Raw genomic sequence first — 5,451 nt, 5'->3', positions numbered from 1 at the left:
CCGCGAGCTCTGGGCTGGGGGCCGCTCGCAGGGGGGGAAGAGGGTTCTACGCGGCGCTATTGCGCAGGCGCGTGAGTAGTAGGGGGCGCGGAGTACGCCTGCGCGGCGGCAGTGGTCCTTGCGCACGCCCCCGCTCTGCAGCTCCCGCCTCCGTGGTGGCTCTCGGGGCCGCCTGGGTTCTTGCTGCTGCTGCTGCTGCAAGGCAGACAGGGCTCTGTGGGTAGATGTGATCTCTCTTATTAGACCAACCGAGTTGTTGGAAAAACTGTTCTCTGCAAGCTTTCCGGCACAAACACCTTCAGGCACGGGGAGTGTCTTAAAAGAGGTAACATTTCCCCAACGAGTCTTGTCTGCCTGTGTCCTTACGCCAGCACGGCTGCAGCCAACACCCCTAAGGCTGCTGCAAGGTGGCATGTGCCTCTGCTGCCCCCAGGCCCACAGCAGAAGGCCTGGCAGAAGCAGAGAAAACTTCCCTTCTTGCCCCCTCAGAAAGGTACAATATTGCAGTAGCTGAAGCCAAGCTGGTAGCTCAGCGGGAGGCACAAGGGCCTTGCCCTGAGGGGGGACAGGCAGCCTGTTGCCTGCATGGAGGCAGGGGTAGCTTGTGGAACTGGAACTTGAGGATTTGGGCACAACCATCCCTTCCTATAAGTTTTAAAACATCAGCTGCCTTCCTCCCCCCTGCATGTGCCTCCTGCTCTTCAGGCTTTGATTCTGCTGCCTCCGGCCATTGGCTTCTGAGAATCTTTTCTGTTCATCTTGAGATGGAGTTTAAATACCTCTAGCTTTTAAAGCCCTCAATGGACTTGCTTCTGTCTGTGTTGCCTTGGTGACCTTCCCAGTTACGTCAGGCTTTGGCTGGTCTTCTAGGCAGCAGAAGTTGTGCTTCTGTCCTTTTCGGTCTGTCCACATCCTATTAAAAATAAAGAAACTTTAAAGACTCCAAACCATTCTCATACAGCTGCTGCTGCTGATGTTTAAAAGGTTTGCCAGTGCTGTTTTAGTTCCAGTATCTCAAAAGAAGCCTTAAGGAGATTTCTGCTCTCACTAGTTGAATGTAAACAGCACCAGACAGCTGAGGTGTTGACATTGCTGCAGCTTCACCGTTTCTGGGCAAAAGTTGTTTTTGCTCCCTGCCTTGACCGTACTGCAGAGCCTGGGTCTGGGACATCTGTTATTTGTCTGTAATGGCCTGTGTTCTTCTTGGGTAATATCATGTCTCTTGTCATCGGCAGCTACTTATTTGAGACGCACCACATGCTTTGTGTAGGCTATGCACTAGTATGGAAACAGCCTTTTGCAAATAAGCTGACATGTAATTATGTAGCTAGCTGGTTTGAGGGAGACTTCCTAATCTTCCTGAGTGGTATGGATGGTATTCACCTTGGACTGGATCTCATCAACTGGAAAAACCTTTGCTGTATGCGAAGGCATTCCAGCATCTAGCCAGTCTGTATGTCAGTTGCAGCCCTGACCAAGGCAAGGACAAAACTAAGAGCCTAACAACAAATTCAGTAAGACAGAGAATAACAATTGATCTGCTGGCATAGGAAAGCTATCCTGTCCCTTTTACAGTGAGCTGCCACACCTCGGTCATAAAGTGTTGCTGGCATCACCAGTGTACCCTATAAAATGGTGGTGTGGGAGGTGGGGATAAGTTCATCAATGAGCAACACAGTGATAGGGATCAGGGAACCTGTGGAACTGCTGTTGGGAAATGGATTACACTGGTGGTACTAAACATCAATGGGACACCCAGAAATTCCCTTCCTCTACCCTGGAAAAAGCACAGCAGAGCATAGGATCCTTTCTCGGCTGTGACTTCTTCTGTAGAAATGCCATTGTTTTTTCCACTTTCAATGAATGGGAATAGTTTTCTGCAGCCAGTCCCAGACATTCTTGTGACCAAAATCATGCCTGAGCTGTGGACCTCCTTGTAACCTACCTATATATGTGTTGTGGCAGGAAGACTGGCTCTTGAGAGGAAGCACAAAGATGTCTGCTCACTTCCCACTGACTGCTAAATACAGTTGTGAATAGCATCCAAAAAATTAAAAAGCTAAAAATGTAGAAACACCCAGCATATCAGTGGTATATGCTGAGTGGTTTAGGCCAGCGTTGTCTAATTTGTAAGCAGCAAGGGGTTGCACACCCATGAGTCATACAAAGCTAAGAAATGTCCCCCTTACTCTTCCACCTGCTGCACTGTGTGCCTCTGCAGGTACCCCTCCACTGCTGCACTGTGCACTTCTGTGGGTGCCACTCTACCCTCCCCCTGCACTACATGCCCATGTGGCCCCAGGGTTGCCTGCTTCACCTTAACCCCTCGCAGGCTGCATGTGGATAGCCATGGCATAGGCTTTTGGAATTGAACTGTATGTTGACCCCAAATTCATGAATTGGTCCACTTTCCCCTGGGGGCAGTAGGACTAAACTAAACCTGAAGTGGTATTTGGCTCGGTAAGGACCATTGGTTTCAGTTGTAGAGCCCAGTTTATTAGGGTGACCTTGGATCTCTGCAAGCAGGGCACTGTAGGTTACTGCATGGGTGACTGGTGCCTCCTGAGTCTGGGGGGGCACCAGTGAGGCATGACCTGGGGGTGGGGAGGTCCTCCAGCGGCCAGCTGGTGAGAGGGGTCCCCCAGCAGCCAGTTGCTGAGCTTGGCAGTGGCGGAAGTGCTGGCACTGCTGCTGCTGTCAGCAGAGCCAATTTCAGGGGGGGCACAAGTGCTCTGTGTGCCTCCTACTGGCCGGAGCACTCACTCTCAGGGTGGGGGGGATGTCCCCTACTCCTATGCGTCACCTATGGGTTATTGTAGTGTCACCATCAGGTTACATTATAAATATGTGAAGCAAATTAATTTTAAGGATCCCATGCTGCAAATCCCTTCATGGTCAAGGTGATAAAAAAAATCATCTTATTCTCCATTATGTGTTGTGCCTTCCATGAGGCTGTTCAGCAGGAATCAAAGATCAAGTGAAGAGAGAAAAATCCAGTGTGAAAAATTCAGTGGCATAAATGTTACTGTTGCTGAAAACAGCTTATCTTCATACATGCCATGTCATGTTTGACACACACGGACGTAATATTGCTGTTAGAAGGGATGATAGAGCATATCTAAAAGAAGGCATATTAGGTATCTAGTACATATCTGTTTCACAGCCTATACCAAAGAAAAAGATTGAGAAGACCCTTTCCTTAGATGAAAGAAGGATGGGACCTGGTTTGGCCAAGGGAAAAGAAGAAGACTGGAAGCAGGTTGAGCTTGAAAACAGCAGGGTGACTTTGCAGACCTAACTGGTTGTGAAAGGCAGCAGAGACTGCAGAGGAGAACCATAAATGGCATCAGTGTGCTCTGCATGGAGACAGAATGTGACAGTTTGAAACAGAGCAATATTCCTTGGATATGTCATCTTACAGATACCTTTGCGCACTGTGGTCTCTGACTTGGATACACTAAAAACCCATTTCAGCTTTCCTTTCTCCCTTTTGCTGTTTTGTGAGGCATGATATTAGTTAAGTTATAACAAAAATGCTGTGTGTTTTGATAGCAGTGTTCCTTGTTCTGTGCTGGTGCTGTTTTTAAGGCTAGATCTCAAATGTTTTTCAATTTAATAAGCAAGTTGATTTAACATCTACAGTTTCTGTTTCTTACCTTGTCAATCAGAATAAAGGGGATTTACAAAACTAAGCAATTGTGATCACATTAATGCCCAGATCCCTATTTAGGATCTAGGTCCACTTGTGCTGATGCTTGTATGGTGCCTGGCATGAAGAGTCCTTGAAAAGCTTGTGATTTAATACTGGATCAGGACTGCTAGTCTTGAAGCTTTGGATGGTAAACATTCTTAGCTTGGTTGGTTCATTCAGGATGAAACCATTTTCTTCTTTACACTAATTTATTTATTTATTTATTTATTTATTTTGGAAGCAAAGTACAGTTGGTTGAAATAATGCAGGAGGTGTTTTTTGCATGGCAGTGGTGTTTCTGTTCAGCAGAAACCTTCTGTTTGCTTTGAGCCTTAAAAAGGCACATACCACCTCTGTCCTTCCATTGTGAAGGCAATGGTTGACAAACTGTCAATATAATCAGAGTGGGATTTCCTTGAACAGGATCTCTAAAAGTCTCAGCAGGACTTAATGATTATTGTGGTAAAGTGATTGCAGTAAGGTGATCTCCCTACTGTATTCCATCTACTTCGGAACAGTCTAATGTTCTCAGCTATGGGCATCATACCCTTTAACCTGCCAGCCTGTCTGAACATCCAGGCTCCTATCTGATCTAGCACAGTTTACATCCTGGAAATATTACATATTGTTTTTGTGGCATAAAATCAGAACATTGATTCTGTCTTCACAGTACAAGCCAGTTTGCAATATTTGAGTGCTCTTGCAGAGGTATTTTTACACCTGAGATGACATTTTCTACATAAACCTGTACTGCTGTCTGTTTTTTTCAGTCCAGCAGGCCACTGTGGACATTCAGCCCTGAAATGTCTGTATCAAGCAATAAGTGCCTGGGATTACTATTTTTTACTGAGCAGTTGTGCTGAGTGAGGAGCTCTTATGAGATGCTGTTGTTTTAGCAAGGCCCTCAGGAGAAGGAAGAAGATATCCTTGGTCTAGTAGAAATTCTGTAGCCGTGACTCTTCATCCCAGGTCTCCATTGTGCCCTTGCTTCGCCAGTAATTGGGCATGCTTCTCACCCCAAAATTTTACTTGAACTGAGCATCAGTTAAGCCACAGTGTCTTGAACGTAAGTCTTTAATTCCCAAGCAGTGTCATTAGTACAGCAGTCCGTGAGTTCATTTTTCTAGTTCTTTGCTGGGTTTCTGCCCGAGACCACCTGTGAGCCTCTGTACTAATATGAAACATTCAGTTAGAAATGCACTTTTAGTACAGTGTATGCCTCATGGCATAGTAAATAAAGCATCTGTTTCTAGGGGGAAATTCCAAATACTCGCACCTCACCATGTACTTTACAGGTTTGCATCAGACAGTTCCCCAAAGGGGAGATTGTATAGGTTTTTGAGCAATGTACAATTAACAATTCCAACAATAGTTGGAGGTTGCACTGTGTGAGGGCAAAGCAAATGCTTTAAAAAATTATTTTAAACTGTGATAGTTCAGGTCTCTAATGTAGACAGGCCTCTTGTCTGTTTTCAAGTCTAATCTGAAAACCCCTTTTCTTCCTTGCTCTCTGTCTGCATCTTCTCAGAATGCTACAGTAAACTTCCTCACTACCTTCAGAGCTTTCTTAATGACCTCCATTGTAATCCTACCTCTGCACTTACTCTCCTTGTCTTCCAGAAAAAAAACCCAAACATCTTACCTTAAAGAATCACTGCAACAAAATCTAGACACTGGTGAGTCATGGTGCTGTGCATCAGGGTGCCACTCTTTTTGGCAGATGTGCTACAAAATAGCCCTGCACACCCCCCCCTCCCCCC

The 5,451-nt window shown here is 46.0% G+C and overlaps 1 protein-coding gene across 3 annotated transcripts in view; it reads left to right on the top strand.

The window, feature by feature from the left end:
* The window catches only part of TEF (TEF, PAR bZIP transcription factor), a 25,111-nt gene that overhangs the window by 11,405 nt on the left and 8,255 nt on the right, over positions 1–5,451 (top strand). The window lies entirely within an intron of this gene.

This window comes from Gavialis gangeticus, unplaced genomic scaffold, assembly GCF_001723915.1.
Source record: "Gavialis gangeticus isolate Ggan-Ray unplaced genomic scaffold, GavGan_comp1, whole genome shotgun sequence".
In the NCBI taxonomy this organism is placed as follows: Eukaryota; Metazoa; Chordata; order Crocodylia; family Gavialidae; genus Gavialis; species Gavialis gangeticus.
This window is presented reverse-complemented; position numbering and strand designations above follow the sequence as displayed.